This window comes from Salmo salar, chromosome ssa13, assembly GCF_905237065.1.
Source record: "Salmo salar chromosome ssa13, Ssal_v3.1, whole genome shotgun sequence".
Taxonomy (NCBI): domain Eukaryota; kingdom Metazoa; phylum Chordata; class Actinopteri; order Salmoniformes; family Salmonidae; genus Salmo; species Salmo salar.
Genome location: NC_059454.1, coordinates 99,159,945 through 99,184,644, shown reverse-complemented (window position 1 = coordinate 99,184,644; position 24,700 = coordinate 99,159,945). Strand labels below are relative to the sequence as shown.

The window sequence follows — 24,700 nt, the reverse complement described above, 5'->3', positions numbered from 1 at the left end:
GGACGACTGGTTCCGGCGCCAGAAAGTTGGCGCAGATCGTCACCGCAGTGAGGCCCCGGAGTTCGCCCTGGGGGACAGGGTCTGGCTCTCGACCCGAAACCTGCCCATCCGCCTGCCCTGCCGGAAGCTGGGTCTGTGGTTTGTGGGGCCGTTTAAAGTCCTGAGGAGAGAGAACGAGGTATGTTATAGGTTAAAGCTTCCCCCCATTACCGCATTAACACCTCGTTCCATGTCTCTCCTCAGGCCGGTGGTGGCTGGCCCGCTCCAGGAGGCTGAGGTGCGGGAGGTTCCTCCGCCCCCTCTGGACATTGAGGGGGCCCAGGCGTACTCCGTTCGATCCATCCTGGATTCGAGACGTCGGGCGAGGGGCCTTCAGTACCTCGTGGACTGGGAGGGGTACGGTCCGAAGAGGAGATGCTGGGTTCCGGTGGAGGATGTGTTAGATCCTTCCCTGCTGTGAGAGTTCCATCGTCTCCATCCGGATCGCCCTGCACCTCGTCCTCCGGGTCGTCCACGAGGCCGGTGTCGACGCGCTGCTGGAGCCTCACGTCGGGGGGGGTGTACTGTCATGGCTTCTACCGAAGTCGATGCCCCTCCTTGTTCTGGTGGTGCTCGGCGGTCGACGTCACCGGTCTTCTAGCCATCATTGATCCATTTTTCATTTTCCATTGGCTTTGTCTTGTCTTCCTACACACCTGGTTCCAATCCCATTCATTACATGTTGTATATTTAACCCTTTGTTTTCCCTCATGTCCTTGTCAGAGATTGTTTGTTTGTTGTTATGTGCTTGTGTTATTGAATTGGTGGGCGACGGTTTATTTTACCCATGTTTATTTTATTTATGTACGTTGGTTTTGGAGTTTGTTTTTATTTTTATTAAACTACTCCAGTTACACCGGGTTGGTTTCTCCTGCGCCTGACTTCCCTGCCACCTACACACACATGACAATGACATGTGTATTGTGCATTGTGTCATGTATTGGAATTTGCATAGTATTGTGTAATGTATTTTGTACTGTATTTTGCATTGTGTATTGTATTACATAATGTTATGTATACTATGCATTTTAGTTGTTGTGTTTTGTTTCCTGTTTGGACCCCAGGAAGAGTAGCCACTGCCTTGAGAGGCTAGTTGGGCATCCTAATAAAATACTATACTATTCTTATTGCATAACTGTAATACATCTAATTACTTTAAAATGGATACGAACAGTAGTTCTCATATTTCTGAGTAATATTCCTTTCATTATTATTTGATGTATGTTCTAGTGGTAAATGTTATTCACAATACACATAGCATATGCTTGGCTTCTAACTGTGCAGCTCTGAGATAAGGTTAACTCAATCATTTAATGCTGGGAATATATCACATTGTAACGGGTGTCGTAAGGATCAGACCAAAACGCAGCGGGAACGTGTATACTCATTTTTTTAATGTGAAGAAGGAAAAACAAACAAAACATGTATACAAAAAACAACGAACGACACTAACAGTCCTATCAGGTGCTCAGACACTAAACAGGAAACAACTACCCACAAATACCATAGAAAAACCACCCCTCTTAAATAAGACCTTCAATTAGAAGCAACGAGGAGCAGCTGCTTCCAATTGAAGGTCAACCCCATTAACTAAACATAGACATAGAACGACTAGAACTAACATAGAAATAAACTAACAAGAACATAGCCCAAAAACCCCGGAACACTCTAAACAAACACCCCTCTTACATAATAACATAACCCAACAAACCCCGAACCACATAAAACAAACACCCCCTGCCACGTCCTGACCAAACTCCAATAACAAATAACCCCTTTACTGGTCAGAACGTGACACACATTATAAAATATTACCTACATGGGTCTGTAGCATTTACAAGGAAATTGAGTCAGATTGAATATTATATTATGGTCGTATTCAGGGACTGATTAATGTAGGGCCTTACAATGGCTGGAGCCCCTGGGTCCATGCCTGTAGACAGAAAAAGTGGGAACATTTGTAATTAAAAATAAATATCCAACCACAGGAGAATACTCTCAATGTTCAAAATACACCAGAGAGCATAATTAACCACATAGGATCAATAGTTTATGAAAGAATAACTGTAGATGAAGTTTTATCACAAGCACATACAGGTAACTGCCAAAATAAAGTGTCTTCATTGAGTGTTGGGTCACCACGAGCTGCCAGAACAGCTGCAATGCACCTTGCCATAGATTCTACAAGTGGACCAAACTATGCCAGGAAAATGCAACTCACATCATAACATATTCCTCATATCCCTCATTTACGCAAGCGTTTCCTTTATTTTGGCAGTTACCGTTAAGCCTACAGTCAGGAAGGCCGCAATTTGGGCAGCATGTGCGCCAAATATACAGCTTGCTGCATTGTGGCCATAGACATATAATCCATGGAAGAGTTTTGGAACCTCTTACAATTTGAATTGTTAAAGTCGAACACTAGCAATCACTGCCAATCTGACGTGAATGGGAACAGCCATTTATGGATTATATTTATATTGTTCGTTGCGGCTGTCTATTTGCCTTTTGCAAATTTCAAAATACAGTTGTGGAAAAAACATACAGTTTGGAAAGACTAATCTGTGTGTAGAACTAATAGATATTTATTTTCTCAACAACACCCAATTTTGAGTGAACAGCAGCACTGTTTTACAAAGTAGTTTATCTTGAGACCAGCTATTGCCACAACGAGTGCATTGGCCATCACCGGTGAATAGCCAATAGCTTTATCTTCATCATTGGGTGAGTCAGTGTGCCAGTGGAATTTTGTATTAGTAGCCTACCATAGCATATAAAGAGGTAGCCACCATTTGCCTTGATGACAGCTTGGCAGTCTCTCAACCAGCTTCACCTGGAATGCTTTCCCAACCATCTTGAATGAGTTCCCACATATGCTGAGCACTTGTTGGCTGCTTTTCCTTCATTCTTCGGTCCAACTCATCACAAACCATCTCAATTGGGCTGAGGTCGGATGATTGTGGAGGCCAGGTCATCTGATGCAGCACTCTATCACAATCCTTCTTGGTCAATAGCCATTACAAAGCCTGGAGGTGTGTTGGGTCATTGTCCTGTTGAAAAACAAATGATAGTACCACAGAGCGCAAACCAGACGGGATGGTGTATCGCTGCAGAATGCTGTGGTAGCCATGCTGGTTATGTGTGCCTTGAATTCTAAATTAATCACTGATAGTGTCACCAGCAATGTACCCCCACATCATCACACCTCCTCCTCCATGCTTCATGGTGGGAACTACACATGCAGAGATCATCCACTCACCTACTCTGGGTCTCACAAAGACACGGCGGATGGAACCAAAAATCTCAAATTTGGACTCATCAGACCAAAGGACAGATTTCCACCACTCTAATGTCCATTGCTCGTGTTTCTTGGCCCAAACAAGTCTCCTCTTTTAGTGGTGGTTTCTTTGCAGCAATTCGATCATGAAGGCCTGATTGACACAGTCTCCTCTGAACAGCTGATGTTGAGATGTGTCTGTTACTTGAACTCTGTGAAGAATTTATTTGGGCTGCAATTTTTGAGGCTGGTAACTCTATTGACTTCATCCTCTGCAGCAGATGTAACTCTGGGTCTTCCTTTCCTGTGGTGGTCCTCATGAGAGCCAGTTTCATCAGAGCGCTTGATGGTTTTTGCAACTGCACTTGAAGAAACTTGAAATGTTCTTGAAATGTTCCAGATTGACTGGCCTTCATGTCTTAAAGTAATGATGGACTGTAATTTCTCTTTGCTTATTTGAGCTGTTCTTGCCATAATATGGACTTGGTCTTTTACCAATTAGGGCTATCTTCTGTATACCACCCCTACCTTGTCACAACACAACTGATTGTCTCAAACGTATTAAGAAGGCAAGAAATTAACTTTTAACAAGGTACCTGTTAATTGAAATGCATTCCAGATGGCTACCTCATGAAGCTGGTTGAGAGAATGCCAAGAGTGTGCAAAGCTGTCAAGCAGCTACTTTGAAGAATCTCAAATATCAAATATATTTAGATTTTTTTAACAGTTGTTGATTACTACATGATTCCATATGTGTTATTTCATAGTTTTGATGTCTTCACTGTTATTCTAAAATTAGAAAAAAGTAAAAATACAGAAAAACCCTTGAATGAGTAGGTGTGTCCAACTTTTGACTGGTGCTGTATATGTATATATAAATAAATACATAGATAATGAATTATATATATATATATATATATATATATACTGCTCAAAAAAATAAAGGGAACACTTAAACAACACATCCTAGATCTGAATGAAATAAATAATCTTATTAAATACTTTTTTCTTTACATAGTTGAATGTGCTGACAACAAAATCACACAAAAATAATCAATGGAAATCCAATTTATCAACCCATGGAGGTCTGGATTTGGAGTCACACTCAAAATTAAAGTGGAAAACCACACTACAGGCTGATCCAACTTTGATGTAATGTCCTTATTAAAACAAGTCAAAATGAGGCTCAGTAGTGTGTGTGGCCTCCACGTGCCTGTATGACCTCCCTACAACGCCTGGGCATGCTCCTGATGAGGTGGCGGATGGTCTCCTGAGGGATCTCCTCCCAGACCTGGACTAAAGCATCCGCCAACTCCTGGACAGTCTGTGGTGCAACGTGGCGTTGGTGGATGGAGCAAGACATGATGTCCCAGATGTGCTCAATTGGATTCAGGTCTGGGGAACGGGCGGGCCAGTCCATAGCATCAATGCCTTCCTCTTGCAGGAACTGCTGACACACTCCAGCCACATGAGGTCTAGCATTGTCTTGCATTAGGAGGAACCCAGGGCCAACCGCACCAGCATATGGTCTCACAAGGGGTCTGAGGATCTCATCTCGGTACCTAATGGCAGTCAGGCTACCTCTGGCGAGCACATGGAGGGCTGTGCGGCCCCCCAAAGAAATGCCACCCCACACCATGACTGACCCACCGCCAAACCGGTCATGCTGGAGGATGTTGCAGGCAGCAGAACGTTCTCCACGGCGTCTCCAGACTCTGTCACGTCTGTCACGTGCTCAGTGTGAACCTGCTTTCATCTGTGAAGAGCACAGGGGGGCACCAGTGGCGAATTTGCCAATCTTGGTGTTCTCTGGCAAATGCCAAACGTTCTGCACGATGTTGGGCTGTAAGCACAACCCCCACCTGTGGACGTCGGGCCCTCATACCACCCTCATGGAGTCTGTTTCTGACCGTTTGAGCAGACACATGCACATTTGTGGCCTGCTGGAAGTCATTTTGCAGGGCTCTGGCAGTGCTTCTCCTGCTCCTCCTTGCACAAAGGCGGAGGTAGCGGTCCTGCTGCTGGGTTGTTGCCCTCCTACGGCCTCCTCCACGTCTCCTGATGTACTGGCCTGTCTCCTGGTAGCGCCTCCATGCTCTGGACACTACGCTGACAGACACAGTAAACCTTCTTGCCACAGCTCGCATTGATATGCCATCCTGGATGAGCTGCACTACCTGAGCCACTTGTGTGGGTTGTAGACTCCGTCTCATGCTACCACTAGAGTGAAAGCACCGCCAGCATTCAAAAGTGACCAAAACATCAGCCAGGAAGCATAGGAACTGAGAAGTGGTCTGTGGTCCCCGCCTGCAGAACCACTCCTTTATTGGGGGTGTCTTGCTAATTTCCTATAATTTCCACCTGTTGTCTATTCCATTTGCACAACAGCATGTGAAATGTATTGTCAATCAGTGTTGCTTCCTAAGTGGACAGTTTGATTTCACAGAAGTGTGATTGACTTGGAGTTACATTGTGTTGTTTAAGTGTTCCCTTTATTTTTTTGAGCAGTATATATATTGACATGGCACCAGTGAGATTCAAACCTATGGTCTTCTGTTTTCTATCCCTGGAATTAGTCCACTGAGCCACAAGAAATGGAGCTTGGTGAAATATTTGTTTACGCATACATATATATTTTTAAGTAACTTGTAAGCCCATGTGGGCTAGGCACAGGTAGGTGTATGACTAGGATTAGTAGCTAGTAGCTAGGATTCCATCCAATTTCATGTGATAAGTTATGTGTTGCGAATGTGCCCACTCTGGTGTTGGCATGTGCGCTCTGTTGGATAGCCAACATGATGAGATTATTAAGGACAAAAGAGCAAGATTATTTTTATTTGTCAAAAGGCAGCCAAGCGTCAATCATAATGTTTCCAGAATAAGACCCTAGATATTTATTGGAAAGGAGCATCAATCACAACATGCATATTCACCACCCTGTGAAGTTCATGTAGCATTTGATCTGTAGCCTAAAACAACATTCTTTCCCGACAAGTCGTAGTGGGAGGACGACACAACAGCTCAAAACGTGACCAAGTTCACTTCGATATGATGGTTATTATATCAATATTTGTTTATAAAGGCATTTCCGTCACCATTTCAGTGCATTATTAATCTTACTGACACTAAAAGAACCCACCTTTACTAACGTATTTTGTTTTGTCAACATTTGGAAAGTTTACCAACAAATCTGCTGTCAAAAGACCAATTAGTGAAGAAAATGTCAGAATTGGGCTGCCTGTGTAAATGCAACCTTAGAACGTTACTAAAGTGTTCTTGAGTTTTTTTATGGAAATTCTTCTTCATGTTCTGAGAAAGGAATTTAGAGCTTATTCATGTTAATGTAGAATTCCATTATATAGAGCATTCCCAGAATATTGACAAATACTAACATAAAAGAGAACCATACATTCTCTGAATGTTTTGAGAACATTGCTTATGTGACACCATTTAGGGGAATGTTCCCAGAATGTATAAAAAATGTGACATTAAGTAAAAAAACATGGGAACTTGTGTGGAATGTTCTGTGGAAGTGATGACATTCCCACAGAATAAAATTATTTTCTAAAGCTCTCTGAACAATTTGAGAACATTACTTTAAATAGAACCACAAGGAAAGCTTTAGGAAACGTTATGATGAAGTACTGAAATTCCTACAGAAGAACATTATGTCTTAAAGTTCTCTGAACCATTTGACAAAATTACTTTAAATAGAAAAATGAAAAAACCTGTAGGAAACATTATGCTAAAGTCTTGAAATTCCCACACAAGACATACTCTGAACATACTCTGAACTATTTGAGAACATTCTCAATGTCACTCTATTTGGAGAACGTTCATAGAACACTACCAAACATTTGATTAAATGTAACCATGTTTCAGCTTTTAGTAAACGTTCTGTTAAAGTAATTAAATAACAAGATTTTTATACATTTTTTGTCAAGTTCCTTAAATGTGCTGAGAATGTTCCAAAGTCAAGCAACTATCTTGCACCATTCCCAGACAGTTATGGGAAGGATGTATGCAAAATAACAGTTGGACAACAAAACTCTCACCAAGCTTTAAGAAACATACTGTATGGTTCTCAGAATACTGTGTGTTAGCTGGGTAGTGTGCTTCTGTGCACCTCAGGAAATGTATGCATAATGACTGATTGTTAATTAATTCAAAGTGTTCCTCAGTGTTATCCCTATTTCTTCCATAAGGACACTTATACGTCACCCTTGGAATCCCCAAGGGACCATTATAGCATAATTATGCCACTTCTCATTCTGGAAAACCTCTTCATAAAGAGAGAGAGAGAAAGAGAGAGAGAGAGAGAGAGAGAGAGGGTTCTAGCAACATCCCTTCTTCTCTCATGATTCACAAATTATTTTCCCTCTCAACTTACTGTCAATTTCTTTGACATTTTAAGTCTTTCAAGCTCAGTTGAACTCTTCTCTGTCACTGACCTCAGCTAAACAAGACTTAATCTATGGCAGATGTAAAACACTCAACATTAGATTAGATTACATTACAGTATTTATAGGCAACAGAATGTGAAGGGCAAGCAATCTGCCAGACAGCGAAAGACTTTGGCAGAAAGTTACTGTATTGCAAAAGTTACTGTATGTCTGTGCTGGTTGATAATGTATTTCTTGGACTTTTACAGCACAAGCACATAGTCTTTTCAGGTTCAGTAGTAAGAGCTGTGTAAAATGTCATTATGTGAATTTAGTTTATTTATAAAGGAGTTGACAATATACAGGTACAGTTGAAGTCCGAAGTTTACATACACCTTAGCCAAATACATTTAAACTCAGTTTTTCACAATTCCTGACATTTAATCCAAGTAAACATTCCCTGTTTTAAGTCAGTTAGGATCACCACTTTATTTTAAAAATGTGAAATGTCAGAATAATAGTAGGGAGAATTATTTATTTCAGCTTTTATTTCTTTCATCACATTCCAAGTGAGTCAGGAGTTTACATACACTCACTTAGGATTTGGTAGCATTGCCTTTAAATTGTTTAACTTGGGTCAAACGTTTCGGGTAGCCTTCCACAAGCTTCCCACAATAAGTTGGGTGAATTTTGGCCCATTCCTCCTGACAGAGCTGGTGCAACTGAGTCAGGTTTGTAGACCTCCTTGCTCGCACACTCTTTTTCAGTTCTGCCCACAAACTTTCTATAGTATTGAGGTCAGGGCTTTGAGATGGCCACTCCAAAAGCTTGACTTTGTTGTCCTTAAGCCATTTTGCCGCAACTTTGGAGGTATGCTAGGAATCATTGTCCATTTGGAAGACCCATTTGCGACCAAGCCTTAACTTCCTGATTGATGTCTTCAGATGTTGTTCAAGATGTTCAATATATCCACATAATTTCCCTCCCTCATGATGCCATCTATTTTGTGAAGTGCACCAGTCCCTCCTGCAGCAAAGCACCCACACAACATGATGTTGCCACCCCCGTGCTTCACGGTTGGGATGGTGTTCTTCGGCTTGCAAGCTTCCCCCTTTTTCCTCCAAACATTATGATGGTCATTATGGCCAAACAGTTCTATTTTTGTTTCATCAGACCAGAGAACATTTCTCCAAAATGTACGATCTTTGTCTCCATGTGCAGTTGCAAACCGTAGTCTGGCTTTTTTTATGGCGGTTTTGGAGCAGAGGCTTCTTCCTTGCTGAGCGGCCTTTCAGGTTTTGTCGATATAGGACTTGTTTTACTGTGGATATAGATACTTTTGTACCCATTTCCCCCAGCATCTTCACAAGGTCCTTTGCTGTTGTTCTGGGATTGATTTGCACTTTTCGCACCAAAGTACGTTCATCTCTAGGAGACAGAACGCGTCTCCTTCCTGAGCGGTATGACGGCTGCGTGGTCCCATGGTGTTTATACTTGCGTACTATTGTTTGTACAGATGAACGTGGTCCCTTCAGGCGTTTGGAAATTCCTCCCAAGGATGAACCAGACTTGTGGAGGTCTACAATTTCTTTTCTGAGGTCTTGGCTGATTTCTTTTGATTTTCCTATGATGTCAAGCAAAGAGGTACTGAGTTTGAAGGTAGGCCTTGAAATACATCCACATGTACACCTCCAATTGACTCAAATGATGTCAATTAGCCTATCAGAAGCTTCTAAAGCCATGACATAATTTTCTGGAATTTTCCAAGCTGTTTAAAGGCACAGTGAACTTAGTGTATGTAAACTTCTGTCCCACTGGAAATGTGATACAGTGAATTATAAGTGAAATAATCTGTCTGTAAACAATTGTTGGAAAAATTACTTGTGTCATGCACAAAGTAGATGCCCTAACCGACTTTCCAAAACTATAGTTTGATAACAAGAAATTTGTGGAGTGGTTGAAAAACTAGTTTTATTGACTCCAATCTAAATGTATGTAAACTTCCGACTTCAACTGTAACTGCCAAAATAAAGGAAACACCAACATAAAGTCTCATAATAGGGCGTTGGGCCACCACGAGCCGCCAGTACAGTATCAGTGTGCTTTGGCATACACTACATGACCAAAAGTTTGTGTAAAATCTGCTTGTCGAAAATCTCATTCCAAAATCATGGGCATTAATATTTAGTTGGTCCCCCCTTTGCTGCCTCCACTCTTCTGGGAAGGCTTTCCACTAGATATTAGAACATTGATGCAGGGACTTGCTTCCATTCAGCCACAAGCATTAGTGAGGTCTCGGCACTGATGTTGGGCGATTAGGCCTGGCTCGCAGTCGGCGTTCCAAATTATCCCAAAGGTGTTTGATGGGTTTGAGGTCAGGGCTCTGTGCAGGCCAGTAAAGTTCTTCCACACCAAATTTGACAAACCATTTCTGTATGGACCTCGCTTTGTGCACCGGGGCATTGTCATTCTGAGACAGGAAAGGGCCTTCCCCAAACTGTTGCCACAAAGTTGGAAGCACAGAATCGTCTAGAATGTCAATGTCACACACACTGTAGCATTAAGATTTCCCTTCACTGGAAGTAGGGGGCCTTGCCTGAACCATGAAAAACAGCCCCAGACCATTATTCCTCCTCCATCAAACATTACAATTGGCACTATGCATTGGGGCAGATAGCGTACTCCTGGCATCCGTCAAACCCAGACATCCGTCGGTCTGCCAGATGGTGAAGCGTGATTCATCACTTCAGAGAACGCGTTTCCAATGCTCCATAGTCCAATGGTGGCAAGCTGCACACCACTCCAGCTGACTCTTGGCATTGCGCATGGTGATCTTAGGCTTGTGTGCGACTGCTCGGCCATGGAAAACCATTTCATGAGCTCCCGATGAACAGTTCTTGTGCTGACGTTGCTTCCAAAGGCAGTTTGGAACTCGGTAGTGAGAGTTGCAACCGAGGACAGACGATTTTTTCTCGCTACACTTTTCAGCACTCGGCAGTCCCATTCTGTGAGCTTGTGTGGCCTACCACTTTGCGGCTGAGACATTGTTGCTCCTAGGCGTTTCCACTTCACAATAACAGCACCAACAGTTGACCAGGGAATCTCTAGAAGGGCAGAAATTTGACGACCTGACTTGTTGGAAAGGTGGCATCCTATGACAGTGCCAAGTTGAAAGTCACTGAGCTCTTCAGTAAGGCCATTCAGTGTTTGTCTATAGAGATTGCATGGCTGTGTGCTCGATTTTATACTCTAGTCAATCATCAGTTTAGGGGGGCCATAACATTTTGAATGGGGTTGCCAAGGTGAGGCACAGACCCAGTTTAGGGGGCAATAACATTTTGAATGGGGTTGCCAAGGTGAGGCACAGGCCCAGTTTAGGGGGCTATAACATTTTGAATGGGGTGGCCAAGGTGTGGCACAGACCCAGTTTAGGGGGCCATAGCATTTTGAATGGGATTGCCAAGGTGAGGCACAGACCAAGTTTAGGGGGGCCATAACATTTTGAATGGGGTTGCCAAGGTGAGGCACAGACCCAGTTTAGGGGGCCATACCATTTTGAATGGGGTTGCCATAGAGATCCGTCTTTACAAAAATACACTGATTGGCCAGATGGTGGCGCTATAACAAAAGATTGAAAATGAAAAGTTTGAAAGGTCACGCCCCTTACCCCATTTGCAATTTGGTACATAGGTCCCCCTCCTCACGAGGAACAAATTTACCTCAGGGACCCATACTGCTCTACCATCCAAAAAGGCAGTAACTGCTCATAGCGTGGAACTGAGAAAAATGGCTTTTATTTACCATGGTTTCACAGTAACTTTATGCAGTTACTGCTAACATGACCCCCATTTTTTCCAAAACAGAATACAATAGAGGCGGGATACTTGTCCACATAATTAAGCATGTTCTTAATGTAGCAAAAATGACATTAACTCATTTTCGACCAAATGAGAAGTTACTGCCTTTTTGATTGGTAGGGCAGCATAAGGTCTGCCATGATGGATGTTCTGCCATACTTGAATTTTGTGACAAACACTTAAAATGTAATTATTCTGGCACCGAATGACCAATCTGCATGAACCGTGATATGTGGCATCTATGGACAAATGTTTCTCAACACAATATTTTCCAGATTAGTACTTAAAACAACATGGCTACTATTGACCAATAGACATTCATATGGGCGTGGTCTGGCATATACATGCATATAAATAAGTTGAGGATATTCGTATTGTAACACAATTTGGTACACATGTTGCAAACACTGCCAAGACTCAACATATGCGAGAACATTCATATCGACCACACGGTGGTGCTATAACGGGCACATGTTTATATATCTTGATCTATTTGTCTCAGATCCCCCTAAATAGCCAAATCCACAAATTTGAAGGGGTGTCCACATACTTTTTTATATATAGTGTATATTCTACAAGTGTCTTGAACTCTATTGGAGGGATGCAACACCATTCTTCCATGAGAAAATCTATAATTTGGTGTTTTGTTGATTGTGGTTTGATTGTGGTGGAAAACGCTCCAGAATCTCCCGTAAGTGTTCAATTGGGTTGAGATCTGGTGACCGACCAACCCACCCACGCACACTTTAAACCCCCTATGCTCCGTTGAGATCCCTCTTCAAAGTCACTGAGCTCTCTTTTTCTAGCCATGGTAGCCAAAATAATGGGCAGCTGGACATTTTTATACATGACACAAAGCATGATGGGATGTTAATTGCTTAATTAACTCAGGAACCACACCTGTGTGTGGAAGCACTTGCTTTAATTATTCTTTGTAGCTAAAGTATTTACTTTATTTTGGCAGTTACCTATAGGTCAGAGGATAAGTTTTGATAAAAGATGAGGAAGGAAGGTCTGACTTTAAATGTTTTTGCAGAATAAGTCATATCAACCACACTAATTAGCAAGGATGTTTTGAAAATTCACATTTGGTTGAAATACCTTTATTCAAATCAATACACTTTCGGTGTCAATTAATGTAAAAGACAAGACATTTCTCTCACAGAAATGGTTTCATTTAGTTTTCTAGTTCTCTGGTCACTTCTTCGACCCTACTTCATGACTGATTTCAGCACAAAAGGGGATTATGCCATGCAGTAGATTGCTGTGTAATCACTGGCATTTCCTTTTTCAAACTGAAGGAGACTGTGACTTCTGTCTTCACAGGGAGCTAGTCAACCGTTTTCAGTCTAGAGTCCCTGTGGCACACAGTGCTCTGCTTCACAGCATAGGCAGTTACTTTATCATGACTCCACAGACTGTTGCGTATAAATGACTATGAAAATGTCATTCTGCATATGGAGAATTTTCAGATAGAGACTGGATGTTTGCAGAGGGAACAACAATACAGATGTCAATGTTAATTCAATTCATTGTTGAGAAAACAATCTGCACCACCATGATGTTTCAACAGAAAAATTTAATATTATATTTTATTATTTTGCCTTTCCAAGAAATCAATAATGTAGGGTTCCCCCACAACTTGAAAAGTTCAGTCCTGGACAAGAAAAAAGACTTAAAAATCCCAAAACATTATGTAATTTAGCAAGCATAAATCACTGCCTTAAATGACCAGAACACGATGTTGACAATGTAAGTATTGCCATTAACTCAGGATAGAGTACAGCAGGATTTTCAGAATAAAGCTATTGACATAGGCCTTTTTCCTAGACCACACTAAGTTGAACATGTTGTGTTTCCCCTAGATTAATTTACCAGCGGTGCTCCCCCGAGATGTGTTTTTAAAGAGATAGTGCAAAGCCCTTTTTCTACTTACCTCGAGTCAGATTAACTAATGGATACAATTTGTATGTCTCTGAATGCAGTTTAAAGGAAGCTAGTGCAATGATTGGAAGTCTATTGGAACAGCTAGCATGCTTGCTGTTCCCATAGACTTCCAGTCAACGCATGCTAGCTATTACCAAACACTTTCAGTCATTGTGCTGTTAGGTTCTAATAAACGCAATGGACACTATGAAAGCTCAAACCAAGTTTATTCTTCCCAGAGGATCAATACAGCTGCATTAGACAAAGACATTGTTCACACAAGCACTGATATTTAACCCTTTTTATATGCTGAGTCTCCTCCTACACATCTGAACAAACATTGCATCTTTATTGCTAGGCAGAAAACTAAGTGATACGGGCCATAAACTTTTCTTTCTCCCTTAACGTGACCTGACCTGACCTCGACCCCCTTCATCACTAATCCATGGCTCTCTCCCCTTATCAATTCCTGCCACGTGATCGCTTTCCCTACACTCAGTACATTCCATGCTTAATTGCACCCACTATATACGCCTCAGGTCTCTATTACAGCTAATGATTAATAACATTTAAAGTTCAGAAATCCAAACCTATCAGTGCTACCGCTAGTTCGTAATGGCTCAACTTCCTTCAAACTGCACGCAGACATAAAAATGGCATCCATTAGTTAGTTCATCTGACACTGTTAAAGTAGAAAAAGGGTTTCATAGCCAAAATCTTGCACTATCCCTTAAAGATCAGAGTGGCAAGTTACAACATATATTTTTTGCAAACAGAGGGAGCAGTGGCTTGAATGAGAGCCACAAGCGCACAGCCACTGCTTGCTCCTCGTCATCTCCCAACAGTTCAGTGGCGAGCATCAGTTATATTTCAGATGGTGTCAACATCATTAAATTGTTATGCATTTTGGAGTAGAACGTCCTTTTAAAAAGTTACCAGAAGTGACCTTCTTACAGTTGTTCTACAAAACGTGTACAGTAAGTATGTAGTGCAGCAGGTATGTCTTTAGTCTTGTAATGGCAACCAGGCATCTCTTCCCTGCCTTGTCCCTGCAGCTAATGAACTAGGAATATGCTAAGTGTAAGTACTGTACTTTTCCACACCAGTTAAATGGCACACATTTTAACTGGAGGTTACCTATCTGGAGGCCCATACCCTCTAATTTTTCCTCCACAGTCCCCACTCATACAAATACTCATGAGGTAGTTTGCTAAAGACCCCCAGTGACTGACAGGACCCCATGCCAAGGGATTCTCTCACTCTTGTGGAGTGCTTGCCTTTCTCCTTTCACTATCATTCTCAATTGTTCTTAACCATTCGCTCTCTCTCTATCCCCACACGTGATATACTGCAGCTTTGTGATAACTCTCCCTAAGCTAACATATTACGAGCCGAGCTAAAGTACATTTACATAGTAAATAAGTAGGATTTACAATGCTGGATATATTATATAAAGAATATGTTTGTTGTTCACACCCTGTGGATTCCATGTGTTTCCCAAATTAAACCCTTTTGCCTATATAGTGCATTACATTTGACCAGGGACCATAGGGCTCTGGTCAGAAGTAGTGCACTATAAAGTGAATAGGGTGCCATTTGGAACACTGAAAGGCTAAACAGAACTTCCCTCAAAAAAACAGAGCATATAGACTCAAAGCATGTGACCAATGATAAGCTTAGATCACATTTACATTTTAGTCATTTAGCAGATGCTCTTATCCAGAGCGACTTACAGTAGTGAATGCATACATTTCATACATTTTTTCTCCGTACTGGAAATCGAACCCACAACCCTGGCGTTGCAAACACAATGCTCTACCAACTGAGCCACACGGGACCATCACCTCTCAAATGTGATATTCATTCCCTCAGCAATACAGTAAAACACCATTAATGGTGTTAAGGACCAGATTTGAATGTAACACTTAACTAGTTGCATTGAACGCAGCTCCCTAGCATCTCAACAAGCACCAGCTGCTAACCATTGCCAATCAGCCTCAACTAATGTTTGCAACGCTTAACTATTTGCCTTAAACGTAACACCTAAAACAAACTCCAGCTGCTACTAACTGCTAATCAGCCTTAACACCTGTTCTCACCCTCCTTAATCAGCATTACCACCCTACTTAAACCTGATCAGTCATTCCTTCTCTCTGTTTTGTCTTGCATGCAAGACACTGCGTGACAAGCCTTGCTGTAGCAAAAGCTTACTTAGTTACTTAAGGTAGCTTACTTCGTTTACAATGGAGCTTGACCTCACTGTCTTAGATTCCACCACGTTTTCAGACCAAGTCCCAGATTCTCCATTATCATGGGGACACCCACTCTAACCAGATGTCTGCGGTCTGTTGTCTTGGTGCCCTGCCACAATTCCAGGCCTCAAAGAACCAGAATGCCGTGGCTGGCCTCCATGCCGATCTTCCCACCGCCCTGCCCGCCTGAGCTCACCAGCTGTCCCGCCCCTCTCCGCATGCATGGACGGCTCGGGGCCTCCACCATCCCGCCAATCTACAGAACCCCTCTCCTCTCATGCCTCTGAGGCATGCAAAGGCAGGCCTCTAGTGCTGTTGGACAGGACCATTTCCTGGCTACAGAAGATCTGGGAGGGGTGGGGGGGTCCAGAAGCAGTCCGTAAACATCCCGGACGCCATGGCTCCACCGCTGCCGAGGGCCTTCCATCTCTCTCTGTCCCCCCTCAATCATCCGTTCCATTCTCATTTTCCCACTGAATCCACGTTCTCACATCGGTTTCCTCAATAAATATTCTAAGCCCATTTCATGGCCTGTCCTTAAACCCATGAGTATGTTTTATTATGAGCCAGTCGTATCTATAGCTAGGTTTCTGTCTAACTGTTGATATTTTCATGCAAGTACTCCAAAATCTACATAAAAACAATAAGCATGTTCTGCTGCCAGAGATATTTCCATCAAATTGACTTGTTGCAGATAAGGCTGTGCGTGATGACGTAGTGCACATAAATACCTGTGTGCAGTTAAATTCCCATATACCGAATAAAATGGGCTTCCAATGCATTTTCAACTCTACTCTGAAAATGTGCCATAGTGAGTGTGCCCACTCTGCTTCTGGCTCGGTATTGACACGTGCATTCCATGCTGTTGGCAAGAGTGCATGTATAGCATACATGATGAGATTATTATAGATGAAAGAGCAATATTTTTGTTTGTCAAACGACAGCCAAGCATCGACGGTCATGTCACCAGAATAAGTCCCTCCATTTTTTATTGGAAAGGAGCGTCAAGCTCATCACCTTGCACTTTCACCACCTTGGGAAGTTCCTAACTTGTTTCATCTGTAGCCTAATAAACTGCATGCTTTCCCGGACTAGTGGGAGGACCAGACATGTCAAAAAAGCTTTTCCACCGCCATTTTTCGCATTATTCATTTTACTGACACAAAAAGACCTGACCTTGTCTAATGTATTTTGTTTTGGCGACATTTGGACAGTTTACTGAAGAATATCTTGTTTCCATCAGGCCTATCTGACGTACTTTACTCACATAAAATGGTTGGATGGAAACCTGCTTTATGGAATGCATATTTTGCTCCTGCATTTTAAATGCAGTCTAATGGCCCATACTGTACACTATTAAACTCGTTGAATATATCATTTCAATCTATGAGGCCCCCTGATTGAAACATCCTCCTATGCATTCTGATGTTCCTCCACTTATCACTGATTTAGAGTGAGAGAAACCCACCCCAGTGAGAAGGAGCCCTAATTCTCTCTCTGCCTTGCTTCTCCCTCTCCACCCCCCTCCTCTCTCTATCTGGATATACATTTTTTGCATGAATTACTTTTGGTCATCTGTGATCTGCATGAAGAGTAGCTTCTCCCAGTAGACCGGTCAGATTATGCAGATGAGAGTCTGTGATGCACAATTTACCCAGTAGGAGTAATCCTAACCCCACATCAACACTGCCCCCCCTAAAAAGCAGAATAATTAAAATCAGAATATTTAGCAAAGTCAACCAAATACATCTGCTACCTTTACTGATTTCAGTCCAAGGCTCAATGCATCAAATTTACTGCAATGGCTATTCAACGTGTCAGGAAAATGAAACCTACACAGTAAAACTGTGAACGAAATTGATGAAATGGGTCTCTGAGCGGCATTGAAGTGCCTTCATATAGAGAGTAAATGTGCCAATGGTGCTTTAATACCAATGTATTTTCTGCTACAACAAGCAGAAAATGTGAAAGGCAGCCTGTGCACTATGAATCTAACATTAATGGGTTGTTCTTGTTGAATATTTTTCCAAAATTGGGCATCTGCTGCTGTGCATACTGCACCAAGCAATAATGTGATGTGCCTACAGTACCTTTTTAGAATTATGCATCAGATTACTGTATGTGAAAAGCAGCACTATACAACGAGTATACAAAACATTAAGGACACCTGCTCTTTCCAATGACATAGAATGACCAGATGAATCCAGGTGAGAGCTACTATATATACAAAAGAATGTGGACACCCTTTCAAATTAGTGGATTCGCTATTTCAGCCACACCCGTTGCTGACAGGTGTATAAAATTGAGCACACAGCCATGCAATCTCCACAGGGAAAAAAATTGGCAGTAGAATGGTCTTACTGAAGAGCTCTGTGACTTTCAACGTGGCATCGTCATAGGATGCCACCTTTCCAACAAGTCAGTTCGTGAAGTTTCTGCCCTGCTAGAGCTGCCCCGATCAACTATAGGTGCTGTTATTGTGAAGTGGAAACGTCTAGGAGCAACAACGGCTCAGCCTCGAAGTGGTAGGCCACACAAGCTTACAGAACAGGACTGCCGAGTGCTGAAGCATGTAACGCATAAAAAACATCTGTCATCGGGTGCAACACTCACTACCGAGTTCCAAACTGCCTCTGGAAGCAATGTCAGTACAAGAACTGTTCATCAGCATTGTCATGAAATGGGTTTCCATGGCTGAGCAGCCACACACAAGCCTAAGATCACCATGCGTAATGCCTTGGACTGGACTCTGGAGCAGTGGAAACGCGTTCCCTAGAGTGATGAATCACGCTTCACCGTCTGGCAGTACTACGAAAGAATCTGAATTTACATGTCCATTCAGACAGTCTTTGGTTGACAAATTGTAAGGCTGTACCATCAGAATGCAATATTGTGAAACATTATCATTCCACTATTACTGCAGATATATTGAGGACTTTTTCTGAAATGGCAATGCAAAAATATTACATAATGCTGCTTTAAAATGTGTGCTATTGATTACCCTGTTTATAATAACATAACTGGTAATGTTTATCTTTACATCATAAGTGATGACTTTCAAAATACATTAATATTTACTTTCAAAAGACATGGTCCTTGGTTTTCCTCTCAGAGAGCAAATGGTAATATCACTTTTCCCTATTTAAATGAACATGACATTGTTATCATGTATAACAATAATTGCTGAGTTTACAGGTATTGATATTACCCTAATAGCATTAAGACTTGTGTTTACTTACTGATATATTCATATATTCCTCAAGCTTTGATTTTGCAGTAGCCCACTGTTGAACGATAATTGAATGTAATATGCAGCACAGTCAAGGCAGGTGTCAAGGCGAAGCGCCCCAGAATAAAGGGAGCCACATATGAATGAGGTTAGTTGATTACAGCAGCATCTCCACTCCTCTCTGGTAAGATGAAATGAGATGAGAGAGAGTGAGCGAGCTGATTCTTCAGTGCCATGTTTCTCTACATACCGTAGGTGGGCAGACATAATTACTGCTGGTCCACTATCTGATTAGCCATCTCGTGGGACCCAACGGTAAACGGAAAACATCTCCACGCACCGACCAATTACAAATGACACCACAGACCTCCGTTGTCAGTTTGTATCCATCATTATCACACTGTGCAATGTGCCTGGAATATCAATGTGCCGTTTATTGATGAAAAAGAGGCTGAATAACATACCGCTGTCTGTCCTGCTGTGAAATCTTCTCTCTTGAGCTTTTGGCCCCTTCCTGAGTGTCAGTTGGTGTGTCAGTTGGTGTGTCAGTCGGTGTGTCAGTCGGTGTGTCAGTCGGAGTGTCAGTCGGAGTGTCAGTCGGAGTGTCAGTCGGTGTGTCAGTTGGAGGGTCAGCCGGTGTGTCAGTCGGTGTGTCAGTCGGTGTGTCTGTTGGAGTGTCAGTTGGTGTGTCAGTCGGAGTGTCAGTCGGTGTGTCAGTCGGAGTGTCAGTCGGTGTGTCAGTCGGAGTGTCAGTCGGTGTGTCAGTCGGAGTGTCAGTCGGAGTGTCAGTCGGTGTGTCAATTGGTGTGTCAGTTGGTGTGTCAGTCGGTGTGTCTGTTGGAGTGTCTGTTGGAGTGTCAGTTGGTGTGTCAGTCGGAGTGTCAGTTGGTGTGTCTGTTGGAGTGTCTGTTGGAGTGTCATTTGGTGTGTCAGTCGGAGTGTCAGTTGGTGTGTCTGTTGGAGTGTCTGTTGGAGTGCCTGTTGGTGCAGGGGTGCGCTGGGATGCAGTGACAGAACAGAGAGAGGGTTTGTCAGGGATCAGTGGGCAGGGGTCAGGTGTTAGGAGCCAAGATGTTCAAACTGAACAGTAACTCAAAGAGAGTTCACTTAATGACTTGTACTATTTCCTACTGGTTACTTCCCTGTGGCTCTGCCTCTGCTGAGAGAGGCTTCATTATGGGAGGGAGTGACTCATCTTGTGCTGCAGGATCTAAGATATTATTGAATTCCATATTAATGGAGCTATAATATGGGTGTGATGAATTTGTTGCTCTTACCATTACTGTTGGTATGCTCAAATGTAAGCCTACGTAGGCAGCCGTCAAATTCTTTAAACTGTTCAAAATAGCATAGAGATAAGCTGTTAAAGCCCAGCCAAAGATATTGTTCATAAATATCTGACTGAAGTGAAGTGTACAGGGTACATTATGCTGAAAGAAGAGAAAGCTTCGGTTTTCTCACCCAGTATAGTCCCAACAGACATCAGTTGACAAAAGCATGCTTTCAGTGAATGTGTCTCTCGTTCTTGATTGCCATGGGAATAGTCTTGAAACACATGAAGGGAAACAGAATAAATGTTTTAAAGAAGCAGGGAAGCACAGTGTCAGCTAGGAATACTTATGGGATGGAATAGTCTAGAAGTAGGGACTCACAATGTCAGCTAGGAATACTTATGATATGGAATAGTCTTGGCCTCATGTGTAGGCCTTGGCTTAAAGTCAATTGTTGTGAATGTTTCTAGCTTTATCTTTTATGAATGTGCGATAACACAGGACTTCACACTTAATCTGTACACTTTTGAAACAGGTTTCTCAGAAGATGAGAGTGAGACTTTAAAGAGTGTCCTGCTACCAACTTACTTTCATCTCCTTTCAAGAGTTGCCAGACCAGCCCCCCCCCTCTGACTTTACAAAGGGGTTTAGTATTTCTAATACATATCAATTATCTGCCCTTTAAGCCACCTTGGGCCTGGCAATCGTATAATAAATGGATTTCTTCAAAAAAAAAATCAATATCACCTCACCCTTGAATAGCTCTGTGAAGTGGCACTGGTTTGGCTGAGGGTATAGGAAATGGTTGTAGCTCCCACACAACTGGGCAATTAATTAACTACACTACGAATGTCTCCCCCATTCTCCTCCTTTGCCGACTTAAGCCCTCTGAGATGGGATAAGTCGAAAGGCATAGATCATGGGCTTTTGTATGCCCCAGATTACATCTCTGAGTATGCTGAAGCGGACTACATTTATAAATAACAAGGTTTTTAAAGACGTTAGGTTCCTCCACCTCATGTTTTATTGATGTCCACAACACCTTGAGTCCATTCTTCCGTCCATGTCAGTGGGTCGGTTGATGCGTCATCTGTAGGCAACTTCAAACCCACAATTCCTTGAAGAATGACATACGCTGACTGTATATGTAACGCCTTTGTGGTGCCTTTAATGAATGCTAAGGTGTTTTAAACTTGAACGTTATAAAACATGTTTCCAGTTACCTTTTACCCACAAAAGAAGTTTTCGCAAATTGAGAAGAGAGAGTAATGTTGCTTTAAAAGCTATCAAACTTTTTCTAGCAAAAAGATGATGATGAGAGGACTGATAACAACCAGGCCAGGCATTATATAAGGTGAACTTTATATCTCGGGGAACCCTCTGCTCCTCAAAGGTTTGTCAATAGCCTTGTAGGTTGTCATTGTAAATAAGAATTTGTTCTTAACTTACTTGCCTAGTTAAATAAAGGTTAAATAAAATAATGTGCCTGTAATCTTAAAGGATCTATTTTCACCTGCATGGGTGACACAGGAGAGACAAGATGGCTTCTAGCTTCTCGCTGCCCGAGATTCTTAATAACGATCATCATCAAATCGAATCATCAAATCAAATGTATTTATATAGCCCTTCTTAGATCAGCTGATATCTCAAAGTGCTGTACAGAAACCCAGCCTAAAACCCCAAACAGCAAGCAATGCAGGTGTAGAAGCACGGTGGCTAGGAAAAACTCCCTAGAAAGGCCAAAACCTAGGAAGAAACCTAGAGAGGAACCAGGCTATGAGGGGTGGCCAGTCCTCTTCTGGCTGTGCCGGGTGGAGATTATAACAGAACATGGCCAAGATGTTCAAATGTTCATAAATGACCAGCATGGTCAAATAATAATAATAATCACAGTAGTTGTCGAGGGTGCAACAGGTCAGAACCTCAGGAGTAAATGTCAGTTGGCTTTTCATAGCCGATCATTGACAGTATCTCTACCGCTCCTGCTGTATCTAGAGAATTGAAAACAGCAGGTCTGGGACAGGTAGCACATCATGATAGCTATCACAGGCAAGTGTGCTTCCTTCCTGTGTTGGAGATGAAACTCATCCAAGAGCCATGTTTTCAAGTACACATGTTATCAATTACACAGAGCTATCATATAGATAGCTCACCATTTATCAAAATGGAACAGCAGATTGGCACTAAGCTGTCCCATTGTAGTGGATCTTACCTGGCTCTCACTGTTAAACCTCTCATTTACCTCATGTCACGACACAGATTGCCACATCTGCAAGCTGACATTTAGAATGGAGATTTAGATGTGTTGTTATCTGCTACCTGGCAGCAGTACAGTGGGGGCAAACCCAACCCTCATTGTTGGCATTTTGCCTGGCGTAACTTCACTTAATTGTCACGTTCAGTATCTTCTATCCATCTAGACTCTTCAATTTTCTTCAATCTTTTTTTTTTTTTCATCTTTCACTATATTTGATGATTTCATAAGATTGAAATGGGACTTGCTAGGCAAGAAAAGTAAATGGCAATCAGTGTAGCCATTATGGCAGACATTGTTCAATTTCCCCCTTTCTGTATAAACCATTATGAAAAGCAAGATTGCTTGTGATTAATGTCTAACCTGGGATTAGTCAGTTAAAGCCAAGACTGTAAAATGTATATGGCAGTTGCATTTGCATTTTCGATAGATTGGCATTACATCTGTCCTTTACAGCAGCTTGCTTTTGAGCTTGTCAAGGTGTTCAGAATACAAAGGTTTCAGCAAGGAATCTCAGTTTGCTGATTGAAGACTCTCTAAATGTGCCTGTAGATTTTGGTGTAATACACCCAGTCTTTAGTTGTGATTGCATTGTACATCGATCTTTCCAGTTTGTCAGTCTTGACATCTTTGACAAATTTTGTGTGTATGTTTTCAGCCACTACCAACCACTGTCTTCTGGCTTAAATTGAGGTCTCTATCGAAAATCATCAATTGTGGCCTAGGCTCTACCAACATGGTTGATTGAAGCGATTTAGTTGGTTGCATGTATAACCATCTTTGAAAACATAGAAGTATTTGAAACTCACACAGATGTAGGATTTTATTATTATTATTATTTTTATTATTATTGAATTTTAAAACATACAATCTACCTTCAGTGAAGCCGCTCAACATTTACATTACATTGTCATCTAGCAGACAGTCCCATCCAGAGCGACCCACCGGAGCAACCAGGGTCAAACGCCCCAGCCAAGGGCACATTGAGCAGATCTCCCACCAAGTCAAATTGGGGACCCGAACCAGCGACCTCTCTGCCACCGGCCCAAGCTCCCAACTGCCAGGCCACCAACTATCCAAGATCCCCCCACAGTTCCCCCGAGAGCTTCCCCTCAACCCTCCGAGACTCCCCCTCCACTCCCCACCCCCTAAACCACTCCACAGCTCCAGAAAAGCCTCAATTCGTCAGGGCATGGACTCTACAAGGTGTCGTAAGCGTTCCAAAATAATTATTTAACCTATCTCCTCTCCTTCATCTACACTGTTTGGAGTGGATTTAACAAGTGACATCAGTAAGGGATCATAGTGTTCACCTTGATTCACCTGGTCAGTCTATGTCATGAAAAGAGCAGGTGTTCCTAATGTTTTGTACACTCAGTGTAGCTCAGTATTTGAATTATTTATTTTATACAGTCATTACTGCTTATCTTTATCAACAGTGTCAATAATTTCGGACCCTAATGTATGTACATGATCACCATGTTAAACCACATAATCACATTTATAATAATATCCATATTCAAATCACACCTTTATTGAGATAGATGGCATCCATATTTTATGAATCCAATCCAAATTTACAGCTCAGAGTCATTGTGTTGAGGGGCCACCTTGCTTCAGGATAATTATTCACCCTCTGCACTTGCAATACATCACTAACACTGTTTACTGGCCCAAGGTCAGTGCTTAGCAGAGAGGGAGAGAATGTGAGAGAGAGAATGTGAGAGAGAGAAAGTAAGAGAGAGAGAGAGAAAGTGAGAGTGATAAAGAGAGACTGAGAGAGAGAGACAGAAGGAAAAAGCGAAAAATAGACATAGCCGAACAACAGGAGATATTGAAAATGTTGTGTTTAAAAATCAAGCAAATTAACGTTTCACTGGAATGCTATCAGACACTTTCGAATGGTTGGTGAAATATTCCCTCTGCGTTTCCTTACTGACACCAGCTATCAAACTCTTCCTGACTTGAGAGTCTGGAACGGCTGCTTTCATGTGTCAGCATGAAGCATCGATAATGAAGGAGGTGTGCCCTCAGACTTCCAGGCTGCACCCTACGCTGGTTGGATATCCCCATTTCAAATTGAATGAATCATGATCGATTGTTTTACATAGGACTGCCCCAGCCCTTCCTCTTCCAGCCAGCCTTTCCGGGATAAGCAAACAGATACAGTAGCTAGCTAGCTAGCAAAACCTTCGGAGTTCTGACATCGTTTG

At 42.2% G+C, this 24,700-nt stretch overlaps 1 long non-coding RNA gene across 1 annotated transcript in view; it reads right to left on the bottom strand.

Annotated features, from left to right (window-relative positions):
- Nucleotides 1-1,786: 1,786 nt before the first annotated feature.
- The window catches only part of LOC106568374 (uncharacterized), a 112,114-nt gene continuing 89,200 nt past the window's right edge, over nucleotides 1,787-24,700 (bottom strand). Inside the window, exon 3 of the long non-coding RNA XR_001320274.2 lies at nucleotides 1,787-1,972. This is a non-coding gene — a long non-coding RNA (uncharacterized lncRNA). The remainder of the gene's footprint in view (nucleotides 1,973-24,700) is intronic.